This window comes from Pseudophryne corroboree, chromosome 9 (genome assembly GCF_028390025.1).
Source record: "Pseudophryne corroboree isolate aPseCor3 chromosome 9, aPseCor3.hap2, whole genome shotgun sequence".
In the NCBI taxonomy this organism is placed as follows: Eukaryota; Metazoa; Chordata; class Amphibia; order Anura; family Myobatrachidae; genus Pseudophryne; species Pseudophryne corroboree.
The window spans coordinates 259458381-259485121 of record NC_086452.1 but is presented as its reverse complement, the minus strand read 5'-3'; the positions used below and the strand labels follow the sequence as shown (position 1 = coordinate 259485121).

The following is a 26741-nucleotide window of genomic DNA, read 5'->3' as shown; positions in this document are numbered from 1 at the left end:
CCACAGTGCCAGATACACATTAAGTTCCCCCACAGTGCCAGATACAGACTGTATGCGCCCACAGTGCCAGATACATATTATATGCCCCCAGCAGTGCCAGATACACATTATATGCCCCTAGCAGTGCCAGATAGACAATATATACCCCCAGCAGTGCCAGATAGACATTATATGCCCCCAGCAGTGCTAGATAGACATTAGATGCCCCCAGCAGCTCCAGATAGACATTAGATGCCCCCAGCAGTGCCAGATAGACATTATATGCCCCCCACAGTGTCAGATACACATTGTATGCCCCCACAGTGCCAGAGACACATTATATGCCCCCACAATGTCAGATACACGTGTATTCACAGTTTCAGAAACACATAATATGCCCCCACAGTGCCAGATACACATGCCCCCCCACAGTGCCAGATACATACGCCCCCAAACAGTGCCAGATACATATGCCCCCCACACAGTGCCAGATACATATGTCCCCCACACAGTGCCAGATACACATGCCCCCACAGTGCCAGATACATATGCCCCCCACACAGTGCCAGATACATATGTCCCCCACACAGTGCCAGATACCGATGCCCCCACAGTGCAAGATACATATGCCCCCCAAACAGTGCCAGATACACATGCCCCCCACAGTGCCAGATAAATATGCCCCTCAAACAGTGCCAGATACACATGCCCCCAAAGTGCCAGATACATATGCCAACAAACAGTGCCAGATACATATGACCCCCACACAGTGCCAGATACATATGCCCCCCAAACAGTGCCAGATACATATGCCCCCCACAGAGTGCCAGATACATATACCCCCACACAGTGCCAGATACACATGCCTATTACACAGTGCAATATATACACATGCCTGGCCATTGTAGTGCTGCTCTCCAGCGCACACCAGAGTCCTCACCCAGCAGCACGCAGGCATGCCAGGATGCACACAGAAGAGGAGACCCAGCGTCAGCAATCCGGGGGAGCCGGACAGCAGCCACCAGAGTCTGCCCGATCCCAGACCGGACCGCAGCGGGGGGAGAGCCGGCGGGGGACCAGGGGTTGCAGAACGGGGAGAGCTGAGGAGGGGGAGCTGCAGAGCAGGGAGATCTTGGCAGACGCTGGCAGACAGCAAGCCAGAGCAGCCTGAGGATACCCCGCGCATCCTGTGTCTTGGGGAGTAGATTCTGCAGTGTGACAGCCAGCACTGGCAGCCAGCAGGTGCAGAGTGGGGAGAGCTGGGGGAGGGGGAAGCACGGTGTAGGGGGAGCGGAGCACGGGGGGGGGGGTGCAGAGCGGGGAGAGCAGAGGGAGACAGCTGCTGCTGAGAGCCGGGGGAAGAGGCACGGTGTACGGGGAGGGCGGTGGAGAGCCAGCCCTGCCTATGTATAACCCAGTGGTGAAAAATTTATATTTAACAACTGTAACTGTGACAGGGAGGGTGGACCCCCTCAGCTCTGGGCCCCATAGCAGCTGCACTCCCTGCACCTACGGTAGCTACGCCCTTGGATGGTGGACATAAAGCAGGAGATATTTGCAATATAGCCTGCTTTTCTAATATTATTACATACCGGTGACACTTAATTCTACCCTTACAACAGTTTCCACAAATTTTAAGAGCAGAATTGATTAATACATGGACCTCATATAATATTTTTTTTCGATTATAGAACAGAGCCCACGTTTTTATGCTTCCTTTCAGAGCATAATCCCATCCTAGCATTGCCCTCCTGCTGCCAGTCCTTGTCTCCCACACACCATCCTAATTTGTCTGTGTATAATGCAGCTCTCATGTTTACAAATTACATACACAATGCTAGAGTTTTAACTTTTTCAATGGTTCACTTTGATGGGGAATGCATTAATTCAGCTGTACCTAAAAATATACATCAAATTATATTCCGCAATGTTAGATTAATTGTATTCTGATTTGTCATCTCATATACAGTATGTGTGTACCCTTGGTTAAGTTTATTAATTTACAGTTCAATCAGTGCCAATGCAGATAATTAGCGGAAAAAAACAAGTGTCATGGGGGCAGATGTATTAACCTGGAGAAGGCATAAAGAAGTGATAAAGCAGTGATAAGTGCAAGGTGATAATGCACCAGCCAATCATTACTAATTTGAAAAATGACAGTTAGGAGCTGACTGGCTTGTGCGTTATCACCTTGCACTTATCACTACTTTATCACTTCCTTATCCCTTCACCAGGCTTAATACATCTGCTCCATGGAGCCAAATCAATGGTACTGTAGGTAACTGCTGCAATACGGGTGTTGCATGCCTCCCAACATCTTAAGAAGGCAGCCCGGACACCCTCGCACCCAGCCAAAAAGGGGCATGGTTTTATGGAAGTGTCTTGATCGCAAACCATGCCCCTGTACTTCGTCACTGTGTGGGTATGCCCAGCGCTCTATGAGCTGCTGGAATGCCCCCAGTCCCTCTGTCTCTCGTGAAAAGATGCTGTGCGCATGCGCACAGCGTCTATTCACCGCTGCCCTGCTCTGCTAAGCAGGGCAGCGAGTGACAGGAACCTCCCAACTCCCCCCTCCCGCGGGACACTGCGACCCATGGGTGGGACAGCGAGACAGTTGGGAGGTATGGTATTGTGTTCTACTCATGGAACCACATACATAAACAAAGCATCCTATCCAGACATGATACAGGACCAGTATATTAAACACAGAAAAGGAGCGACGTAGAAGAAGGAAACTAAGGGGGTATCCAATTACAGGTGAAAACAAAGTTTTCACGATTTTATACAATGTTTTACTCGTATTTTTTTTAGTGATGAGCGGGTACGGTTTCTCGGAAACCGAACCCCCCCGAACTTCACCCTTTTTACACGGGTCCGAGCCATACTCGGATTCTCCCGTATGGCTCGGTTAACCCGAGCGCGCCCGAACGTCATCATCCCGCTGTCGGATTCTCGCGAGATTCGGATTCTATATAAGCAGCCGCACGTCGCCGCCATTTTCACTCGTGCATTGGAAATGTTAGGGAGAGGACGTGGCTGGCGTCCTCTCCGTTTATTCATTGTTGAGTTGATGCAAATATTTGTGCTTGCTTATATCATTGTGGGAACTGGGGAGCAGCTTTATATTAATATAGGAGGAGTACAGTGCAGAGTTTTGCTGATCAGTGACCACCAGTTTTATCCGTTCTCTGCCTGAAAAAGAACGCTCCATATCTGTGCTCAGTGTGCTGCATATATCTGTGCTCACACTGCTTAATTGTGGGGACTGGGGAGCAGCTGTATTATATAGCAGGAGAACAGTGCAGAGTTTTGCTGACAGTGACCACCAGTATACGTTGTCTGCCTGAAAAACACTCCATATCTGTGCTCAGTGTGCTGCTTTATTGTGGGGACTGGGGAGTCGGGACCACCAGTATAATATTATATAGGAGGAGTACAGTGCAGAGTTTTGCTGACCAGTGACCACCAGTATATATAGCAGTACAGTACGGAAGGCCACTGCTGTACCTACCTCTGTGTCGTCATAAAGTATACTATCCATCTACATTCTATACCTGTGGTGCATTTCAGTTGTGCAGTTTGCTGACACAGTGACCACCAGTATATATAGCAGTACGGTACGGAAGGCCACTGCTGTACCTACCTCTGTGTCGTCATTAAGTATACTATCCATCTACATTCTAATTCTATACCTGTGGTGCATTTTAGTTTTGCAGTTTGCTGACACAGTGACCACCAGTATATATAGCAGTACGGTACGGAAGGCCACTGCTGTACCTACCTCTGTGTCGTCAAGTATACTATCCATCTAGATTCTATACCTGTGGTGCATTTCAGTTGTGCAGTTTGCTGACACAGTGACCACCAGTATATATAGCAGTACGGTACGGAAGGCCACTGCTGTACCTACCTCTGTGTCGTCATTCAGTATACTATCCATCTACATTCTATAACTGTGGTGCATTGTAGTTTTGCAGTTTGCTGACACAGTGACCACCAGTATATATAGCAGTACGGTACGGAAGGCCACTGCTGTACCTACCTCTGTGTCGTCATTAAGTATACTATCCATCTACATTCTAATTCTTTACCTGTGGTGCATTTTAGTTTTGCAGTTTGCTGACACAGTAACCACAAGTATATATAGCAGTACGGTACGGAAGGCCACTCCTGTACCTACCTCTGTGTCGTCAAGTATACTATCCATCTAGATTCTATACCTGTGGTGCATTTCAGTTGTGCAGTTTGCTGACACAGTGACCACCAGTATATATAGCAGTACGGTACGGAAGGCCACTGCTGTACCTACCTCTGTGTCGTCATTAAGTATACTATCCATCTACATTTTATACCTGTGGTGCATTTTAGTTTTGCAGTTTGCTGACACAGTGACCACCAGTATATATAGCAGTACGGTACGGAAGGCCACTGCTCTACCTACCTCTGTGTCATCATTAAGTATACTATCCATCTACATTCTATACCTGTGGTGCATTTTAGTTGTGCGCAGTATATATAGTAGTAGGCCATTGCTATTGATACTGGCATATAATTCCACACATTAAAAAATGGAGAACAAAAATGTGGAGGTTAAAATAGGGAAAGATCAAGATCCACTTCCACTTTGTGCTGAAGCTGCTGCCACTAGTCATGGCCGAGACGATGAAATGCCATCAACGTCGTCTGCCAAGGCCGATGCCCAATGTCATAGTAGAGAGCATGTAAAATCCAAAAAACAAAAGTTCAGTAAAATGACCCAAAAATCAAAATTGAAAGCGTCTGATGAGAAGCGTAAACTTGCCAATATGCCATTTACGACACGGAGTGGCAAGGAACGGCTGAGGCCCTGGCCTATGTTCATGGCTAGTGGTTCAGATTCACATGAGGATGGAAGCACTCATCCTCTCGCTAGATAAATGAAAAGACTTAAGCTGGCAAAAGCACAGCAAAGAACTGTGCGTTCTTCTAAATCAAAAATCCCCAAGGAGAGTCCAATTGTGTCGGTTGCGATGCCTGACCTTCCCAACACTGGACGGGAAGAGCTTGCGCCTTCCACCATTTGCACGCCCCCTGCAAGTGCTGGAAGGAGCACCCGCAGTCCAGTTCCTGATAGTCAAATTGAAGATGTCACTGTTGAAGTACACCAGGATGAGGATATGGGTGTTGCTGGCGCTGGGGAGGAAATTGACAAAGAGGATTCTGATGGTGAGGTGGTTTGTTTAAGTCAGGCACCCGGGGAGACACCTGTTGTCCGTGGGACGAATATGGCCATTGACATGCCTGGTCAAAATACAAAAAAAAATCAGCTCTTCGGTGTGGAATTATTTCAACACAAATGCGGACAACAGGTGTCAAGCCGTGTGTTGCCTTTGTCAAGCTGTAATAAGTAGGGGTAAGGACGTTAACCACCTCGGAACAACCTCCCTTATACGTCACCTGCAGCGCATTCATCATAAGTCAGTGACTAGTTCAAAAACTTTGGATGACAGCGGAAGCAGTCCACTGACCACTAAATCCCTTCCTCTTGTAACCAAGCTCCTGCAAACCACACCACCAACTCCCTCAGTGTCAATTGCCTCCTTACCCAGGAAAGCCAATAGTCCTGCAGGCCATGTCACTGGCAAGTCTGACGAGTCCTCTCCTGCCTGGGATTCCTCCGATGCATCCTTGAGTGTAACGCCTACTGCTGCTGGCGCTGCTGTTGTTGCTGCTGGGAGTCGATCGTCATCCCAGAGGGGAAGTCGGAAGACCACTTGAACTACTTCCAGTAAGCAATTGACTGTCCAACAGTCCTTTGCGAGGAAGATGAAATATCACAGCAGTCATCCTGCTGCAAAGCAGATAACTCAGGCCTTGGCAGCCTGGGCGGTGAGAAACGTGGTTCCGGTATCCACCGTTAATTCAGAAGCAACTAGAGACTTGATTGAGGTACTGTGTCCCCGGTACCAAATACCATCTAGGTTCCATTTCTCTAGGCAGGCGATACCGAAAATGTACACAGACGTCAGAAAGAGAGTCACCAGTGTCCTAAAAAATGCAGTTGTACCCAATGTCCACTTAACCACGGACATGTGGACAAGTGGAGCAGGGCAGACTCAGGACTATATGACTGTGACAGCCCACTGGGTAGATGTATTGCCTCCCGCAGCAAGAACAGCAGCGGCGGCACCAGTAGCAGCATCTCGCAAACGCCAACTCGTTCCTAGTCAGGCTATGCTTTGTATCACCGCTTTCCAGAAGAGGCACACAGCTGACAACCTCTTACGAAAACTGAGGAAGATCATCGCAGAATGGCTTACCCCAATTGGACTCTCCTGAGGATTTGTGACATCGGACAACGCCAGCAATATTGTGCGTGCATTACATCTGGGCAAATTCCAGCACGTCCCATGTTTTGCACATACATTGAATTTGGTGGTGCAGAATTATTTAAAAAATGACAGGGGCGTGCAAGAGATGCTGTCGGTGGCCCGAAGAATTGCGGGCCACTTTCAGCATTCAGCCACCGTGTACAGAAGACTGGAGCACCACCAAACAATCCTGAACCTGCCCTGCCATCATCTGAAGCAAGAGGTGGTAACGAGGTGGAATTCAACCCTCTATATGCTTCAGAGGATGGAGGAGCAGCAAAAGGCCATTCAAGCCTATACATCTGCCCACGATGTAGGCAAAGGAGGGGGAATGCACCTGACTCAAGCGCAGTGGAGAATGATTTCAACGTTGTGCAAGGTTCTGCAACCCTTTAAACTTGCCACACGTGAAGTCAGTTCAGACACTGCCAGCCTGAGTCAGGTCATTCCCCTCATCAGGCTTTTGCAGAAGAAGCTGGAGACATTGAAGGAGGAGCTAAAACAGAGCGATTCCGCTAGGCATGTGGGACTTGTGGATGGAGCCCTTAATTCGCTTAACCAGGATTCACGGGTGGTCAATCTGTTGAAATCAGAGCACTACATTTTGGCCACCGTGCTCGATCCTAGATTTAAAACCTACGTTGTATCTCTCTTTCCGGCAGACACAAGTCTGCAGAGGTTCAAAGACCTGCTGGTGAGAAAATTGTCAAGTCAAGCGGAACGTGACCCGTCAACATCTCGTCCTTCACATTCTCCCGCAACTGGGGGTGTGAAGAAAAGGCTAAGAATTCCGAGCCCACCCGCTGGCGGTGATGCAGGGCAGTCTGGAGCGAGTGCTGACATCTGGTCCGGACTGAAGGACCTGCCAACGATTACTGACATGTCGTCTACTGTCACTGCATATGATTCTCTCACCATTGAAAGAATGGTGGAGGATTATATGAGTGACCGCATCCAAGTAGGCACGTCAGACAGTCCGTACATATACTGGCAGGAAAAAGAGGCAATTTGGAGGCCCTTGCACAAACTGGATTTATTCTACCTAAGTTGCCCTCCCTCCAGTGTGTACTCCGAAAGAGTGTTTAGTGCAGCCGCTCACCTTGTCAGCAATCGGCGTACGAGGTTACTTCCAGAAAATGTGGAGAAGATGATGTTCATCAAAATGAATTATAATCAATTCCTCCGTGGAGACATTCACCAGCAATTGCCTCCAGAAAGTACACAGGGATCTGAGATGGTGGATTCCAGCGAGGACGAATTAATAATCTGTGAGGTGTACACAGTGAAAGGGGTGAGGAATCGGAGGATGATGATGAGGTGGACATCTTGCCTCTGTAGAGCCAGTTTGTGCAAGGAGAGATTGATTGCTTCTTTTTTGGTGGGGGCCCAAACCAACCAGTCATTTCAGTCACAGTCGTGTGGCAGACCCTGTCGCTGAAATGATGGGTTCGTTAAAGTGTGCATGTCCTGTTTATACAACATAAGGGTGGGTGGGAGGGCCCAAGGACAATTCCATCTTGCACCTCTTTTTTTTCTTTCATTTTTCTTTGCATCATGTGCTGTTTGGGACAACTTTTTTGAAGTGCCATCCTGTCTGACACTGCAGTGCCACTCCTAGATGGGCCAGGTGTTTGTGTCGGCCACTTGTGTCGCTTAGCTTAGTCACACAGCGACCTTGGTGCGCCTCTTTTTTTCTTTGCATGATGTGCTGTTTGGGGACAATTTTTTTGAAGTGCCATCCTGTCTGACACTGCAGTGCCACTCCTAGATGGGCCAGGTGTTTGTGTCGGCCACTTGTGTCGCTTAGCTTAGTCACAAAGAGACCTTGGTGCGCCTCTTTTTTTCTTTGCATCATGTGCTGTTTGGGGACTATTTTTTTGAAGTGCCATCCTGTCTGACACTGCAGTGCCACTCCTAGATGGGCCAGGTGTTTGTGTCGGCCACTTGTGTCGCTTATCTTAGTCACACAGCGACCTTGGTGCGCCTCTTTTTTTCTTTGCATCATGTGCTGTTTGGGGACTATTTTTTGAAATGCCATCCTGCCTGATACTGCAGTGCCACTCCTAGATGGGCCAGGTGTTTGTGTCGGCCACTTGTGTCGCTTAGCTTAGCCATCCAGCGACCTCGGTGCAAATTTTAAGACTAAAAATAATATTGTGAGGTGTGAGGTGTTCAGAATAGACTGGAAATGAGTGGAAATTATGGTTATTGAGGTTAATAATACTATGGGATCAAAATGACCCCCAAATTCTATGATTTAAGCTGGTTTTTAGGGTTTTTTGAAAAAAACACCCGAATCCAAAACACACCCGAATCCGACAAAAAATTTTCGGTGAGGTTTTGCCAAAACGCGTCCGAATCCAAAACACGGCCGCAGAACCGAATCCAAAACCAAAACACAAAACCCGAAAAATGTCCGGTGCACATCACTCATTTTTTTACAGGCTATCCAATAGCCTGTAAAAAAAAATGAGAATTTACTTACCGATAATTCTATTTCTCATAGTCCGTAGTGGATGCTGGGAACTCCGAAAGGACCATGGGGAATAGCGGCTCCGCAGGAGACTGGGCACAAAAGTAAAAGCTTTAAGACTAGCTGGTGTGCACTGGCTCCTCCCCCTATGACCCTCCTCCAAGCCTCAGTTAGGATACTGTGCCCGGACGAGCGTACACAATAAGGAAGGATTTTGAATACCGGGTAAGACTAATACCAGCCACACCAATCACACCGTACAACCTGTGATCTGAACCCAGTTAACAGCATGATAACAGAGGAGCCTCTGAAAAGATGGCTCACAACAATAATAACCCGATTTTTGTAACTATGTACAAGTATTGCAGACAATCCGCACTTGGGATGGGCGCCCAGCATCCACTACGGACTATGAGAAATAGAATTATCGGTAAGTAAATTCTCATTTTCTCTGACGTCCTAGTGGATGCTGGGAACTCCGAAAGGACCATGGGGATTATACCAAAGCTCCCAAATGGGCGGGAGAGTGCGGATGACTCTGCAGCACCAAATGAGAGAACTCCAGGTCCTCCTCAGCCAGGGTATCAATTTTGTAGAATTTTACAAACGTATTTGCTCCTGACCAAGTAGCTGCTCGGCAAAGTTGTAAAGCCGAGACCCCTCGGGCAGCCGCCCAAGATGAGCCCATCTTCCTTGTGGAGTGGGCATTTACAGATTTTTGGCTGTGGCAGGCCTGCCACAGAATGTGCAAGCTGAATTGTACTACAATTCCAACGAGCCATAGTCTGCTTAGAAGCAGGAGCACCCAGCTTGTTGGGTGCATACAGGATAAACAGCGAGTCAGATTTTCGGACTCCAGCCGTCCTGGAAACATATATTTTCAGGGCCCTGACAACGTCTAGCAACTTGGAGTCCTCCAAGTCCCTAGTAGCCGCAGGCACCACAATAGGTTGGTTCAGGTGAAACGCTGAAACCACCTTAGGGAGAAACTGAGGACGAGTCCTCAATTCCGCCCTGTCCGAATGAAAAATCAGATAAGGGCTTTTACAGGATAAAGCCGCCAATTCTGACACGCGCCTGGCCCAGGCCAGGGCCAACAGCATGACCACTTTCCATGTGAGATATTTTAACTCCACAGATTTAAGTGGTTCAAACCAATGTGACTTTTTGGAACCCAAAAACTACATTGAGATCCCAAGGTGCCACTGGAGGCACAAAAGGAGGCTGTATATGCAGTACCCCTTTTACAACGTCTGAACTTCAGGGACTGAAGCTAGTTCTTTTTGGAAGAAAATTGACAGGGCCGAAATTTTAACCGTAATGGACCCCAATTTCCGGCCCATAGACACTCCTGTTTGCAGGAAATGTAGGAATCGACCCAGTTGAATTTCCTCCGTCGGGCCTTACTGGCCTCGCACCACGCAACATATTTTTGCCAAATGCGGTGATAATGTTTTGCGGTTACATCCTTCCTGGCTTTGATCAGGATAGGGATGACCTCATCCGGAATGCCTTTTTTCCCTTCAGGATCCGGCGTTCAACCGCCATGCCGTCAAACGCAGTCGCGGTAAGTCTTGGAACAGACAGGGCCCCTGCTGAAGCAGGTCCCTTCTTAGAGGCAGAGGCCACGGATCCTCCGTGAGCATCTTTTGAAGTTCCGGTTACCAAGTCCTTCTTGGCCAATCCGGAGCCACGAATATAGTGCTTACTCCTCTCCATCTTATCAATCTCAGTACCTTGGGTATGAGAGGCAGATGAGGGAAGACATACACTGACTGGTACACCCACGGTGTTACCAGAGCGTCTACAGCTATTGCCTGAGGGTCCCTTGACCTGGCGCAATACCTGTCGAGTTTTTCCCAACGGTTTATAATCATGTGGAAGATTTCTGGGTGAAGTCCCCACTCTCCCGGGTGGAGGTCGTGTCTGCTGAGGAAGTCTGCTTCCCAGTTGTCCACTCCCGGAATTGCTGACAGTGCTATCACATGATTTTCCGCCCAGCGAAGAATCCTTGCAGCTTCTGCCATTGCCCTCCTGCTTCTTGTGCCACCCTGTCTGTTTACGTGGGTGACTGCCGTGATGTTGTCCGACTGGATCAACACCGGCTTACCTTGAAGCAGAGGTCTTGCTAAGCTTAGAGCATTGTAAATGGCCCTTAGCTTCAGGATATTTATGTGAAGTGATGTCTCCAGGCTTGACCATAAGCCCTGGAAATTCCTTCCCTGTGTGACTGCTCCCCAGCCTCGCAGGCTGGCATCCGTGGTCACCAGGACCCAGTCCTGAATGCCGAATCTGCGGCCCTCTAGAAGATGAGCACTCTGCAGCCACCACAGGAGGGACACCCTTGTTCTTGGTGACAGGGTTATCCGCTGATGCATCTGAAGATGCGACCCGGACCATTTGTCCAGCAGGTCCCACTGGAAAGTTCTTGCGTGGAATCTGCCGAATGGGATTGCTTCGTAGGAAGCCACCATTTTACCCAGAACCCTTGTGCATTGATGCACTGAGACTTGGCTCGGTTTTAGGAGGTTCCTGACTAGCTCGGATAACTCCCTGGCTTTCTCCTCCGGGAGAAACACCTTTTTCTGGACTGTGTCCAGGATCATCCCTAGGAACAGAAGACGAGTCGTCGGAACCAGCTGCGATTTTGGAATATTGAGAATCCAATCGTGCTGCCGCAACACTACCTGAGATAGTGCTACACCAACCTCCAACTGTTCCCTGGATCTTACCCTTATCAGGGAATCGTCCAAGTAAGGGATAACTAAAATTCCCTTCCTTCGAAGGAATATCATCATTTCGGCCATTACCTTGGTAAAGACCCGGGGTGCCGTGGACCATCCATACGGCAGCGTCTGAACTGATAGTGACAGTTCTGTACCATAAACCTGAGGTACCCTTGGTGAGAAGGGTAAATTTGGACATGAAGGTAAGCATCCTTGATGTCCCGAGACATCATGTAGTCCCCTTCTTCCAGGTTCGCAATCACTGCTCTGAGTGACTCAATCTTGAATTTGAACCTCTGTATGTAAGTGTTCAAAGATTTTAGATTTAGAATCGGTCTCACCGAGCCGTCCGGCTTCGGTACCACAACAGTGTGGAATAATACCCCGTTCCCTGTTGCAGGAGGGGTACCTTGATTATCACCTGCTGGGAATACAGCTTGTGAATGGCTTCCAAAACTGTCTCCCTGTCAGAAGGAGACATTGGTAAAGCCGACTTTAGGAAACGGCGAGGGGGAGACGTCTCGAATTCCAATTTGTACCCCTGAGATATCACCTGAAGGATCCAGGGGTCTACTTGCGAGTGAGCCCACTGCGCACTGAAATTCATTGAGACAGCCCCCCACCGTGCCTGATTCTGCTTGTAAAGCCCCAGCGTCATACTGAGGGCTTGGCAGAGGCGGGAGAGGGTTTCTGTTCCTGGGAACTGGCTGATTTCTGCAGCCTTTTTCCTCTCCCTCCGTCACGGGGCAGAAATGAGGAACCTTTTGCCCGCTTGTCCACGAAAAGACTGCGCCTGATAATACGGCGTCTTCTCATGTTGAGAGGCGACCTGGGGTACAAACATGGATTTCCCAGCTGTTGCCGTGGCCACCAGGTCTGAAAGACCGACCCCAAATAACTCCTCTCCTTAATAAGGCAATACTTCCAAATGCCGTTTGAAATCCGCATCACCTGACCACTGTCGTGTCCATAACCCTCTACTGGTAGAAATGGACAACGCACTTAGACTTGATGCCAGTCGGCAAATATTCCGCTGTGCATCACGCATATATAGAAATGCATCTTTTAAATGCTCTATAGGCAATAATATACTGTCCCTATCTAGGGTATCAATATTTTTAGTCAGGGAATCCGACCACGCCAACCCAGCACTGCACATCCAGGCTGAGGCGATTGCTGGTCGCAGTATAACACCAGTATGTGTGTAAATACATTTTAGGATACCCTCCTGCTTTCTATCAGCAGGATCCTTAAGGGCGGCCATCTCAGGAGAGGGTAGAGCCCTTACAAGCGTGTGAGCGCTTTATCCACCCTAGGGGGTGTTTCCCAACGCACCCTAACCTCTGGCGGGAAAGGATATAATGCCAATAACATTTTAGAAATTATCGGTTGTTATCGGGGGAAACCCACGCATCATCACACACCTCATTTAATTTCTCAGATTCAGGAAAACTACAGGTAGTTTTTCCTCACCGAACATAATACCCCTTTTTGGTGGTACTTGTATTATCAGAAATGTGTAAAACATTTTTCATTGCCTCAATCATGTAACGTGTGGCCTTACTGGAAGTCACATTTGTCTCTTCACCGTCGACACTGGAGTCAGTATCCGTGTCGGCGTCTATATCTGCCATCTGAGGTAACGGGCGCTTTAGAGCCCCTGACGGCCTATGAGACGTCTGGACAGGCACAAGCTGAGTAGCCGGCTGTCTCATGTCAACCACTGTCTTTTATACAGAGCTGACACTGTCACGTAATTCCTTCCAACAGTTCATCCACTCAGGTGTCGACCCCCTAGGGGGTGACATCACTATTACAGGCAATCTGCTCCGTCTCCACATCATTTTTCTCCTCATACATGTCGACACAAACGTACCGACATACAGCACACACACAGGGAATGCTCTGATAGAGGACAGGACCCCACTAGCCCTTTGGGGAGACAGAGGGAGAGTTTGCCAGCACACACCAGAGCGCTATATATATATACAGGGATAACCTTATATAAGTGTTTTTCCCCTTATAGCTGCTGTATTGTTTATACTGCGCCTAATTAGTGCCCCCCTCTCTTTTTTTTTTTTTAACCCTTTCTGTAGTGTAGTGACTGCAGGGGAGAGCCAGGGAGCTTCCCTCCAACGGAGCTGTGAGGGAAAATGGCGCCAGTGTGCTGAGGAGATAGGCTCCGCCCCCTTATCGGCGGCCTTATCTCCCGTTTTTCTATGTATCCTGGCAGGGGTTAAATGCATCCATATAGCCCAGGAGCTATATGTGATGTATTTTTTTGCCATATAAGGTATTTTTATTGCGTCTCAGGGCGCCCCCCCCCCCAGCGCCCTGCACCCTCAGTGACCGGAGTGTGAAGTGTGCTGAGAGCAATGGCACACAGCTGCGGTGCTGTGCGCTACCTTATTGAAGACAGGACGTCTTCTGCCGCCGATTTTCCGGACCTCTTCTGCTCTTCTGGCTCTGTAAGGGGGACGGCGGCGCGGCTCTGGGACCCATCCATGGCTGGGCCTGTGATCGTCCCTCTGGAGCTAATGTCCAGTAGCCTAAGAAGCCCAATCCACTCTGCACGCAGGTGAGTTCGCTTCTTCTCCCCTTAGTCCCTCGATGCAGTGAGCCTGTTGCCAGCAGGACTCACTGAAAATAAAAAACCTAATTTAAACTTTTACTCTAAGCAGCTCAGGAGAGCCACCTAGATTGCACCCTTCTCGTTCGGGCACAAAAATCTAACTGAGGCTTGGAGGAGGGTCATAGGGGGAGGAGCCAGTGCACACCAGCTAGTCTTAAAGCTTTTACTTTTGTGCCCAGTCTCCTGCGGAGCCGCTATTCCCCATGGTCCTTTCGGAGTTCCCAGCATCCACTAGGACGTCAGAGAAATAAGAATTTACTTACCGATAATTTTATTTCTCGTAGTCCGTAGTGGATGCTGGGGTAAAAATGTGGATTTTCCAGTGGCCACCAGGTTTGTTAGACCTACCCCAAATAACTCCTCCCTTTTATAAGGCGATACTTCCATATGCCTTTTGGAATCATCATCACCTGACCACTGTCTTGTCCATAACCCTCTTCTGGCAGAAATGGACAGCGCACTTACTCTTGATGTGCAAAAAGATGAATTACCAAGGTAATTTGTCCGGCGCTGTTAAGAGGGTATGCTTATCCTTTACAGCTGCTGTTTTAAAGGGATAGTTAGTCCCTGAGTAAATAGTAATAGATGGGGTATATACAGCGCTAACAAAAAACTGGATATGGGAAAATAATCACAATTTATTAAAAAACATTGTTGCAACAATTAAATTCATATGTAAAAGTAGGACATTATTTTGTCATTAAAAAGTACATAAATGAAGAAATATATATAGGGCAGGCACAGCAATTTTTGTTTGATAAATTACCACACGAGGAGACCGAATGGATATACTGGTAGGAGTCCTTGGAAAGGTAGCCACAGTCCTAGGGAGCAGTTTGCAGTGCTAGCAGGTGAGGTCCAAGTAAAAGAGGCAGATCTTTCAGATATTTGATCCTGGACTGAGATGCGTCCTGTTAGATTGGTGGATCTTTCTGCGCCTCGTGGACATCCGCTATTTTTCCCAATTGGCTGGTGGACTTCTAGGCTGATATTCCAAGTTCCAAGAGTAGTTCCAGTAATATACGGCTCCTCAAACCAACGCGTTTCGCTGTATTCACACACCTTGAAAAAGCTGTGAATACAGCGAAACGCGTTGGTTTGAGGAGCCGTATATTACTGGAACTACTCTTGGAACTTGGAATATCAGCCTAGAAGTCCACCAGCCAATTGGGAAAAATAGCGGATGTCCACGAGGCGCAGAAAGATCCACCAATCTAACAGGACGCATCTCAGTCCAGGATCAAATATCTGAAAGATCTGCCTCTCTTACTTGGACCTCACCTGCTAGCACTGCAAACTGCTCCCTAGGACTGTGGCTACCTTTCCAAGGACTCATACCAGTATATCCATTCGGTCTCCTCGTGTGGTAATTTATCAAACAAAAATTGCTGTGCCTGCCCTATATATATTTCTTCATTTATGTACTTTTTAATGACAAAATAATGTCCTACTTTTACATATGAATTTAATTGTTGCAACAATGTTTTTTAATAAATTGTGATTATTTTCCCATATCCAGTTTTTTGTTAGCGCTGTATATACCCCATCTATTAGCACTTACTCTTGATGCCAGTCGGCAAATATCCCTCTGTGCATCACGCATATATAGAAATGCATCTTTTAAATGCTCTATAGTTAGTAATATACTGTCCCTATCTAGGGTATCAATATTGTCAGTCAGGGAATCCGACCAAGCCACCCCAGCACTGCACATCCAGGCTGAGGCGATTGCTGGTCGCAGTATTACACCCGTGTGAGTGTATATACATTTTAGGATATTTTACTGCTTTCTGCCAGCAGGTTCCTTAAGGGCGGCCGTATCCGGGGACGGTAGTGCCACCTGTTTAGACAAGCGTGTGAGCGCTTTATTCACCCTAAGGGGTGTTTCCCAACGTGCCCTATCCTCTGGCGGGAAGGGGTATGATGCTAATAACTTTTTAGGAATTAACAGTTTTTATCGGGGGAAACCCACGCATCATCACACACTTCATTTAATTCCTCAGATGCAGGAAAAACTACAGGCAGTTTTTTCTCACCCAACCTAATACCCTTTTTAGTGGTACTGGTATTATCAGAAATGTGTAAAAACATTTTCCATAGCCTCAATCATGTAACGTGTGGCCCTACTGGAAGTCACATTCGTCTCTTAATCGTCGACACTGGAGTCAGTATCCATGTCGGCGTCTGTATCTGCCATCTGCGGTAACAGGCGTTTTAGAGCCCCAGATGGCTTTTGAGACACCTGGACAGGCACAGGCTGAGTCGCCGGCTGTCTCATGTCATCAATCTTTTGTAAAGAGCTGACACTGTCACATAATTCCTTCCATAAGCTCATCCACTCAGGTGTCGACTCCCTAGGGGGTGACATCTCTGTTACAGGCAATTGCTCCGCCTCCACCTCATTTTTCTCCTCATACATGTCGACACAACGTACCGACACACAGCACACACACAGGGAATGCTCTGATAGAGGACAGGACCCCACTAGCCCTTTGGGGAGACAGAGGGAGAGTATGCCAGCACACACCAGAGCGCTATATATATATATACAGGGATAACCTTATATAAGTGTTTTTCCCCTTATAGCTGCTGTATTGTTATACTGCGCCTAATTAGTGCCCCCCTCTCTTTTTTAACCCCTTTCTGTAGTGTAGTAACTGCAGGGGAGAGCCAGGGAGCTTCCCTCCAACGGAGCTGTGAGAGAAAATGGCACCAGTGTGCTGAGGAGATAGGCTCCGCCCCCTTCTCGGCGGCCTTTTCTCCCGTTTTTCTGTGGAATCTGGCAGGGGTTAAAATTCATCCATATAGCCCTGGGGGCTATATGTGATGTATTTTCGCCAGCCAAGGTGTTTTTATTGCTGCTCAGGGCGCCCCCCCCTAGCGCCCTGCACCCTCAGTGACCGAAGTGTGAAGTGTGCTGAGGAGCAATGGCGCACAGCTGCAGTGCTGTGCGCTACCTTGGTGAAGACAGGATGTCTTCTGCCGCCGATTTTTCCGGACCTCTTCTTGCTTCTGGCTCTGTAAGGGGGCCGGCGGCGCGGCTCTGGGACCGAGCTCCGAGGCTGGGCCTGTGTTCGGTCCCTCTGGAGCTAATGGTGTCCAGTAGCCTAAGAAGCCCAATCCACTCTGCACGCAGGTGAGTTCGCTTCTTCTCCCCTTAGTCCCTCGATGCAGTGAGCCTGTTGCCAGCAGGTCTCACTGAAAATAAAAAACCTAAAACTAAACTTTCACTAAGAAGCTCAGGAGAGCCCCTAGTGTGCACCCTTCTCGGCCGGGCACAAAAATCTAACTGAGGCTTGGAGGAGGGTCATAGAGGGAGGAGCCAGTGCACACCAGGTAGTCCTAAAGCTTTACTTTTGTGCCCAGTCTCCTGCGGAGCCGCTATTCCCCATGGTCCTTACGGAGTTCCCAGCATCCACTAGGACGTCAGAGAAAATGCATTATCTCCCAAAGGGAGGCAGTCAATTTACCAGCTGTCGGGATCCCAGCTGTAAGGATACGAATGCCAGAATCCCGACACCCAGTGAAATACCGCCGGCTGGAATCCCCACTTGGGTGGTTGTCCACGCTACCACCTGGGGTGGAATATAACCCTGTGATGACCAAAGGTCGCCACCGGGCCTGAAGCGTGGCAAGTGCAGCAAGCCTGCGAGGGGACACGCTGCGCTCGCCGCCAGTATACCGACAGCCGCGATATCACACTGATCCCTCTCTGTTCCCTTTTCAGTGAAACCTGTGTATTTTCGGAACAAACAGCCCCTGTTTCCAGGGATTTGGTTTTCGCCTGCCTGAGCAGCGGCTTTACGGAGCTGATTGGATAGCCTCCAGTAGGACAATTAGCCGTGGTAATTGAATACCCCTCTAACAGTGGTACTGTAGATATTAATTTATTATAACTTCTCACCTGGCATCTTATCTCCTGACCACCTATATTCATCCTGATTCCTTCTCCCCTTAAGGTGTGTACACACGGTGAGATTTTTCTTACGATTTTGACTATATATTGCACCGTGTGTATAGTCCTTGCAATGCTGCTGCGCGGTCCGGCGGGATCGGCACCGCAAGGAAAAATAGACTGTGCAGGCAGCCCAACATTCACTATATTGGCAGGGCCGGACTCTGGCCCTATCAAATAGTTAATGTTGTGCTGTGCGGCGCATCACACCGTGTGTACACAGCATTACATTCTCTCCTTTCTTCCCAGGGACACTCGCCTCTCCTTATGGATACTATCCCCTTATATACTGAAACTCCTGGCAAATTGGCCCACATTCCGAGTTGTTTGCTCGCTAGCTGCTTTTAGCAGCAGTACAAACGCTAAGCCGCCACCCTCTGGGAGTGTATCTTAGCTTAGCAGAAGTGCAAACGAAAGGTTCGCAGAACGGGGGGGTTTTTTTCAAGGAGTTTCAGAGTAGCTGTAGACCTACTCCTTCCTCGCGATCACTTCAGTCTGTTTAGTTCCTGTTTTGATGTCACAAACACGCCCTGTGTACGGTCAGCCACTCCCCCTTTTCCCCAGGCACGCCTGCGTTTTTACCTGACACGCCTGCGTTTTTTAGCACACTCCCGGAAAACGGTCAGTTACCACACAGAAACACCCACTTCCTGTTAATCACTCACCGATCAACAGAGCGACGGAAAAGAGTCGCTCGACCTTGTGTAAAACTGCATAGTTTTTTGTGAAAGTACGTCGTGCGTGCGCACTGCGGCCCGTACGCATGTGCAGAAATGCCGATTTTTAGCCTGATCGCTGCGCTGCGAACAACGGCAGCTAGCGATCAACTCGGAATGACCCCCATTATCTTTTTTTCACCAGCTTTTACTGCCAAGTTTATCAATACACCATGACTGTTCTTGTAGTTTCACATCTAAATTTACTTTTTGTACAAAAAGAATATGCTAAAAATATATCCCTGTCTCTAAATTATACTTAAATGTACTGAACTAGTATAAAATTGTACTAATATTTTCTATATGTTGTTTGCTTGAAATTTATATTATACATATAAAAATTCTCTCATAAATAAATAAATAAATATATATATATATATATACATATATATATATATATATATTAGTGATGTGCACCGGACATTTTTCGGGTTTTGTGTTTTGGTTTTGGATTCGGTTCCGCGGCCGTGTTTTGGATTCGGACGCTTTTTGGCAAAACCTCCCTGAAAATATTTTGTCGGATTCGGGTGTGTTTTGGATTCGGGTGTTTTTTTACAAAACCCCCTCAAAAACAGCTTAAATCATAGAATTTGGGGGTCATTTTGATCCCATAGTATTATTTACCTCAATAACCATAATTTTCACTCATTTTCAGTCTATTCTGAACACCTCACACCTCACAATATTATTTTTAGTCCTAAAATTTGCACCGAGGTCGCTGGATGACTAAGCTAAGCGACCCAAGAGGCCAACACAAACACCTGGCCCATCTAGGAGTGGCACTGCAGTGTCAGACAGGATGGCACTTCAAAAAAATAGTCCCCAAACAGCACATGATGCAAAGAAAAAAAAGAGGCGCAATGAGGTAGCTGTGTGACTAAGCTAAGCGACCCAAGTGGCCGACACAAACACCTGGCCCATCTAGGAGTGGCACTGCAGTGTCAGGCAGGATGGCACTTCAAAAAAATTGTCCCCAAACAGCACATGATGCAAAGAAAAAAAGAGGCGCACCAAGGTCGCTGGATGGCTAAACTAAGCGACACAAGTGGCCGACACAAACACCTGGCCAATCTAGGAGTGGCACTGCAGTGTCAGGCAGGATGGCACTTCAAAAAAATTGTCCCCAAACAGCACATGATGCAAAGAAAAAAAGAGGCGCACCAAGGTCGCTGTGTGACTAAGCTAAGCGACACAAGTGGCCGACACAAACACCTGGCCCATCTAGGAGTGGCACTGCAGTGTCAGGCAGGATGGCACTTCAAAAAAATTGTCCCCAAACAGCACATGATGCAAAGAAAAAAAGAGGCGCAAAGAGGTAGCTGTGTGACTAAGCTAAGCGACCCAAGTGGCCGACACAAACACCTGGCCCATCTAGGAGTGGCACTGCAGTGTCAGGCAGGATGGCACTTCAAAAAAATTGTCCCCAAACAGCACATGATGCAAAGAAAAAAAGAGGCGCACCAAGGTCGCACCACAGGTATAGAATGTAGATGGATAGTATACTTGACGACACAGAGGTAGGTACAGCAGTGGCCTTCCGTACCGTACTGCTATATATACTGGTGGTCACTGTGTCAGCAAACTGCAAAACTAAAATGCACCACAGGTATAGAATGTAGATGGATAGTATACTTGACGACACAGAGGTAGGTACAGCAGTGGCCTACTGTACCGTAATGCTATATATTATATACTGGTGGTCACTGGTCAGCAAAACTCTGCACTGTACTCCTCCTATATATATATATATATATATATATATATAATACTGGTGTTCCCCAGTCCCCACAATAAAGCAGCACACTGAGCACAGATATGGAGTGTTTTTCAGGCAGACAACGTATACTGGTGGTCACTGTCAGCAAAACTCTGCACTGTACTCCTGCTATATAATACAGCTGCTCCCCAGTCCCCACAATTAAGCAGTGTGAGCACAGATATATGCAGCACACTGAGCACAGATAAGGAGCGTTTTTTTCAGGCAGAGAACGGATAAAACTGGTGGTCACTGATCAGCAAAACTCTGCACTGTACTCCTCCTATATTAATATAAAGCTGCTCCCCAGTCCCCACAATGATATAAGCAAGCACAAATATTTGCATCAACTCAACAATGAATAAACGGAGAGGACGCCAGCCACGTCCTCTCCCTAACATTTCCAATGCACGAGTGAAAACGGCGGCGACGTGCGGCTGCTTATATAGAATCCGAATCTCGCGAGAATCTGACAGCGGGATGATGACGTTCGGGCGCGCTCGGGTTAACCGAGCCATACGGGAGAATCCGAGTATGCCTCGGACCCGTGTAAAAAGGGTGAAGTTCGGGGGGGTTCGGTTTCCGAGAAACCGAACCCGCTCATCACTAATATATATGTTTTGTTTGTGAGACTCTTAATAGTTCTGTTGGTAGTAAATAGCACACACTACTAAAGGCCAGTGGAATTTCATCTTAGTAACATGTTTATAAGTCATTAGAATAACCAATCCAATTGTCTTTGTAAAAGTTCCCTCCCCTTTCAGTTTTCTAATAAGTGTCCCATAGTAACTAGCTACTCTTTTCTACTGTGGGTTAGGTATATGCTTAATGCCACCAAGGAACTCACTGTGCATGTCTGGCTCTGAAACAGAGCATGCACACTTAATTTCATTTTTTCTAAGTGCGATAAAACGACCGAAAAGTAGAATGTGATATTATCACATTTTGGGGCTTTTATTGCAATTACATTTACGATTAAAAAAAAATTATACATACTTTGAAAAAATAAGATTTTAAACCTACCGGTAAATATTTTTCTCGTAGTCCGTAGAGGATGCTGGGGACTCCGTAAGGACCACGGGGATAGACGGGCTCCGCAGGAGACATGGGCACTTTAAGAAAGACTTTAGGTATGGGTGTGCACTGGCTCCTCCCTCTATGTCCCTCCTCCAGACCTCGGTTTACTACTGTGCCCAGAGGAGACTGGGTGCATTACAGGGAGCTCTCCTGAGTTTCCTGTCAGAAAGTATTTTGTTAGGTTTTTTATTTTCAGGGAGCCTGCTGGCAACAGACTCCCTGCATCGAGGGACTGAGGGGAGAGAAGCAGACCTACTTCTGTGAGTTTCAAGGCTCTGCTTCTTAGGCTACTGGACATCATTAGCTCCAGAGGAATCGGTACGCAGGTCTCACCCTCGCCGTCCGTCCCAGAGCCGCGTCGCCGTGCTCCTCACAGAGCCGGAAGGTAGAAGCCGGGTGAGTATGAGAAGAAAGAAGACTTCAGAGGCTGCAGAAGACTTCATGATCTTCACTGAGGTAACGCACAGCAGTAAAGCTGTGCGCCATTGCTCCCATACACCTCACACACGGCAGTCACTGTAAGGGTGCAGGGCGCAGGGGGGGCGCCCTGGGCAGCATATAAACCTCTTTTTGGCAAAAATATTTATATATATAGCTGGGCACTGTATATATAAAGAGCCCCCGCCAGTTTTTAGTATATTTGAGCTGGACAGAAGCCCGCCGCTGAGGGGGCGGGGCTTCTCCCTCAGCACTCACCAGCGCCATTTTCTCCACAGCACAGCGCTGAGAGGAGGCTCCCCGGACTCTCCCCTGCTTATTACACGGTGAAAGAGGGTTTTGAAAAAGAGGGGGGGGGGGCACATAATTTGGCGCATATATGTATGTACAAACAGCGCTACTGGGTAAACATATATTTATATAGTGTTTTTTCCTGGGTCATATAGCGCTGGGTGTGTGCTGGCATACTCTCTCTCTGTCTCTCCAAAGGGCCTTGTGGGGGAACTGTCGACAACGTCGACACCTGACTGGATGGATATGTGGAAGGTTTTAAGTGCTAATGTAAATTTATTGCACAAAAGATTAGACAAAGCGGAAGCTAGGGAACAGCCAGGGAGTCAGCCCATGTCTGTCCCTATGTCGCAGGGACCTTCGGGGTCTCAAAAACACCCACTATCCCAAATAGTAGACACAGATACCGACACGGATTCTGACTCCAGTGTCGACTGCGATGATGCAAAGTTACAGCCAAAATTGGCTAAATGTATTCGATATATGATTATAGCAATAAAAGATGTTTTGCATATCACAGAGGAACCCCCTGTCCTCTAGGACGTAAGAGAAAAAAAATCTAAAAAATTGCACACAGACCCAAACTTGGGCGTCATTGCATCCAGCCCCATACGTTTTCTGAGGGCAACTTCTCTAATGTATCTCTTAACAAGGCTTGACACATATCCTCATGTGTACAGTGGGATACAGTCAATTTACCTCCAATCAAAATCCTGACGGTCGAAATCTCGACAGCAATTGACTGACGGTCAAAATCCCGACAAGGTCAAAATCCCGACATGTAAAATGCCGACAAGTCAAAATGCCGACATGAGTTTTTCATTGAAACCGACTTGTTCATACTTTACCATCCCAGTGGACCTGGAGGCTGGAGGGGGAATATAATAGTGTGCCGAGCGCAGCAAGGCACCGTGCCCGAAGCATGGCGAGTGCAGCGAGCCATGCGAGGAGATGCGGTACACTTATATGGTGTTCATGTCAACCTATGTCGACATACACACAAAAAAAAACAATGAAAAAGGCATGTCGGCATTTTGACCTGTCGGCATTTTACATGTCAGTATTTTGACCTTGTCAGTATTTTGTCCATGTCGGTATTTTGACCTTGTCGGTATTTTGTCCATGTCGGGATTTTGACCTTGTCGGGATTTCGACCGTCGGTCAATTGCTGTCGGGATTTCAACCGTCAAGATCTTGATTGTAGGTATTTCATACCGATCCCTGTACCGTATGTCTACTCTGACTGGATGTGGCCAGGAAACACTGCACAGGAGACTGTGGGGGATATTTATCATATCTTCTAAAGAAGATATTATCTTCAAGCAAAATACCAATCATGTTATCGAATGTACTAGATACGTGATAGATACATGATAGCAATGATCTGGTTGCTACTGTACTTGCAAAACCTGCACTAATCCAATTTAAAAGGTTTGATACATTTCCCCATAATCCGAGTGTATGGAGCAAAACAAGGGAGACCCCACAGGAGTACTAAAATACATCTAGAAATAGATTTTTACCTAAGCAATGAAGACATACCTCGCATTCGGTAGGCTGACCATACTAGCCCTTAAACTGGGACGCTCATGAATTACACAGGTTCTGTGGCTGATTAAAACCAGGTGAAATGCAGGCTTGAAGTCAGCCAGCCACAGAACCTGTGTGATTCATGAGTGTGCCAGTAGGGGACCAGAAACTGCTTCAGGTACCTTGGACCCTGGTCATGTAGGGTTTTTAAAGCCAGTACACCAATCTTGAAAAAGATTTCCCATCTTACAGGCAGCCAGTGGAGGGAGCATAAAATGGGTGTTATGTGGCTGAAACGGGGCTGGTTGGTTAATAGCCTGGCAGCTGCATTTTGTACCATCTGCAAGCAGTGCAATTCTTTTGCTGGGAGACCTAGGTAGAGGGCAGTGTAGTAGTCTAGGTATGATGAAATAAATGCATGTATGACTTTAGTTAGACCTTTTGAGGGAATTGTGTGCTTAATTCTGGCTATATTCCTCAGATAAAAGAATGAGGATTTGATTGTGGCTGATACCTGATGTCTAAGTGTCCAGCCACCATCCAGGACAACACCAAGATTCCACAGGTACATTGCTTTGTAATTCTGAACCACCAATCGTAAGTTCAGTAGGTTGGCTATGCTGCAGTGCAGTCTTGCCCTGTGACCCATCATCCTGTTTAATCAGAATTCGGCCTCAGCCAACTGGCTCTCCTGGAGCTCAGCAAGACAGCCATGTAGGGTTGTTATTGGGTTCTTAGTACCTGGAGCAAAGAACAGGTACACTTATAGCTGCATGGCAGTGGTATACCAGGCCATGCTGTCTTATTATTTCACCCAGTGGTAGCATGTATACTGCAAAAAGCATAGGGGATAGTATAAAACCCTGTGGAACACTGCAAGGCAATGGTGAATAAGTATACTCCAGAAGAAACTCTCTGTGACCTGCCAGTGAGAAAAGATTTGAACCAGCTAAGGACTGTGCCATCCAGTTCACAGAAATTTTTCAGGCACTCAGTCAGAATCCCATGGTCCATAGTATTAAATGCCGCAGAGAGATCTAGAAGGATTAAAATGGAAAAATCACCTCTGTCTCTTGCCATTCGAAGATCATTAAGCATACATGCCAGGGCTGTTTCAGTGCTACAATATGTCTTTTCCTGAATCCTGATTGAAATGGATCATAAATATCATGGGTTGACAGGCGGATCTCTAGTTGAGTTGCAACCACTTCCTCCACAACCTTTCCTAGAACAGGAAGGTTTGATACCGGTCTGTAGATGGTCATGTAGTCGAGACCTAAACTAGGTATGATTTAGAACTTTTTAATATTATAATATTGATACATACACCTATACAATTTATTGTTGCCAGTGCCTCAACATATCTTGGACACCTGTGTATCATTTGAATGCACATACAGTAAATTGATCAACTATAGGTGGTCAGAGTTATAAATTATATGTATACATTTTTCGCCTGTATACAAGCATATATAATCTCTTGTACAATTTTTAATTTTTGCCTGAACTCTTATTAAACACAGCCATGATCAATACGTGATTAAGAGGGTAATTTAATTTAATTATCTGATATTGGAAATCATAACAATCACAGGCTGATACATTGTCAAATTTATTACATTTAAACTACTGCATTGATAGCTATACAGTAACTACCATAATTTTAATTGTATTCAGCCTTTGATCTTTTTGCTTACTGTTATTAGTAACTGATAATACCGCTGTGATTTCATCTGCACACTTATTGTATTGTTATGTTCTAGTTATGTTGTGTGAACTAAGTGATGGCAATTTATTATTTTAATGTATACCAATAAAATTCAATAAACTACAAAGCGTGCCCCAGCAAATAGAGTCTTCTTTTCTGTCCCAATTACCCATATTCAGGGCCGGACTGCCCATCTGGCACTTCTGGCATATGCCAGAAGGGTCGATTGTCTGGTGGGAGAGTCCGGTCCCACAGAGAGCCGGGAAGGCTGCACGCGGATCTCTGGTTTGGCCGCCCTCCGCTGAAGCGTGCATCCCCGTGGAAATGGGGGCGTGTCACGAGTCCTCAACCCCCTGACTAGCGGCACGCCCCAGTGCGTCGTGTCCGTGTACCCTCTTGTGACATGGGCATGGTGCACGCGCGTTCACAAATGCCAGGGTCGATTCGGAGCCCCGGTCCGTCCCTGCCTATATTATAGAATGCTATAGCTAGAATCTGATTGGCTGCTATGGGCAACACCTCCACTTTTCCTTTTTAGAACTTTTAGTAGATCTATCGCAAAATCTCAATCCAAAAAGCAAGTGGTATAAAGCACTCAGAGCTCTAACGCAGATAAAGATATAACTAATAACCATCTGTGACCAGCTCAGGTAGAAGGAATTAGGGCTCACAGCACTAGTTGGGGATCATTTTATTTTCCTGTCTCTCACCTTGCACTACTGTACAGTATGAGGTATAGCTGTGTTAGGAGTTAAATTTTACCACTGACCAACCAGTATTGGAGGGTTGGCATAGGCTCCAAAAACTAGGATGGCGTCCATGTTACTCAGCAGAACCCATATGTCACCCTCCCTGTACAGCACAGTATGTAGTGTGTGTGCTCCCCCTTCCTGTACTTTGAAACATATAAGGTTAAAAAAAGGGGTTTGTATAATGAAAAATCTATAAAATCAGAAGTAGATTAAATGCATGACTGCAGTGTCAGTAGACACTGAAAGTGGGCATATCAGTCCTTGTATATTCAGACATACGGATGTACATGTACACCAGGGAAGGGCATTGTAGCAGCATATGCATAAAGTAGCAGGTAAACATTAGCATAACATAACG

The 26741-nt window shown here is 47.1% G+C and overlaps 1 protein-coding gene and 1 long non-coding RNA gene across 2 annotated transcripts in view; one reads left to right on the top strand and one right to left on the bottom strand.

Moving 5' to 3' along the window:
- Positions 1–26741, bottom strand: part of FAM78B (family with sequence similarity 78 member B) — a 301572-nt gene that overhangs the window by 10662 nt on the left and 264169 nt on the right. The window lies entirely within an intron of this gene.
- The window catches only part of LOC134957972 (uncharacterized), a 216487-nt gene that overhangs the window by 35154 nt on the left and 154592 nt on the right, over positions 1–26741 (top strand). Inside the window, exon 2 of the long non-coding RNA XR_010186819.1 lies at positions 24405–24488. This is a non-coding gene — a long non-coding RNA (uncharacterized LOC134957972). The remainder of the gene's footprint in view (positions 1–24404; positions 24489–26741) is intronic.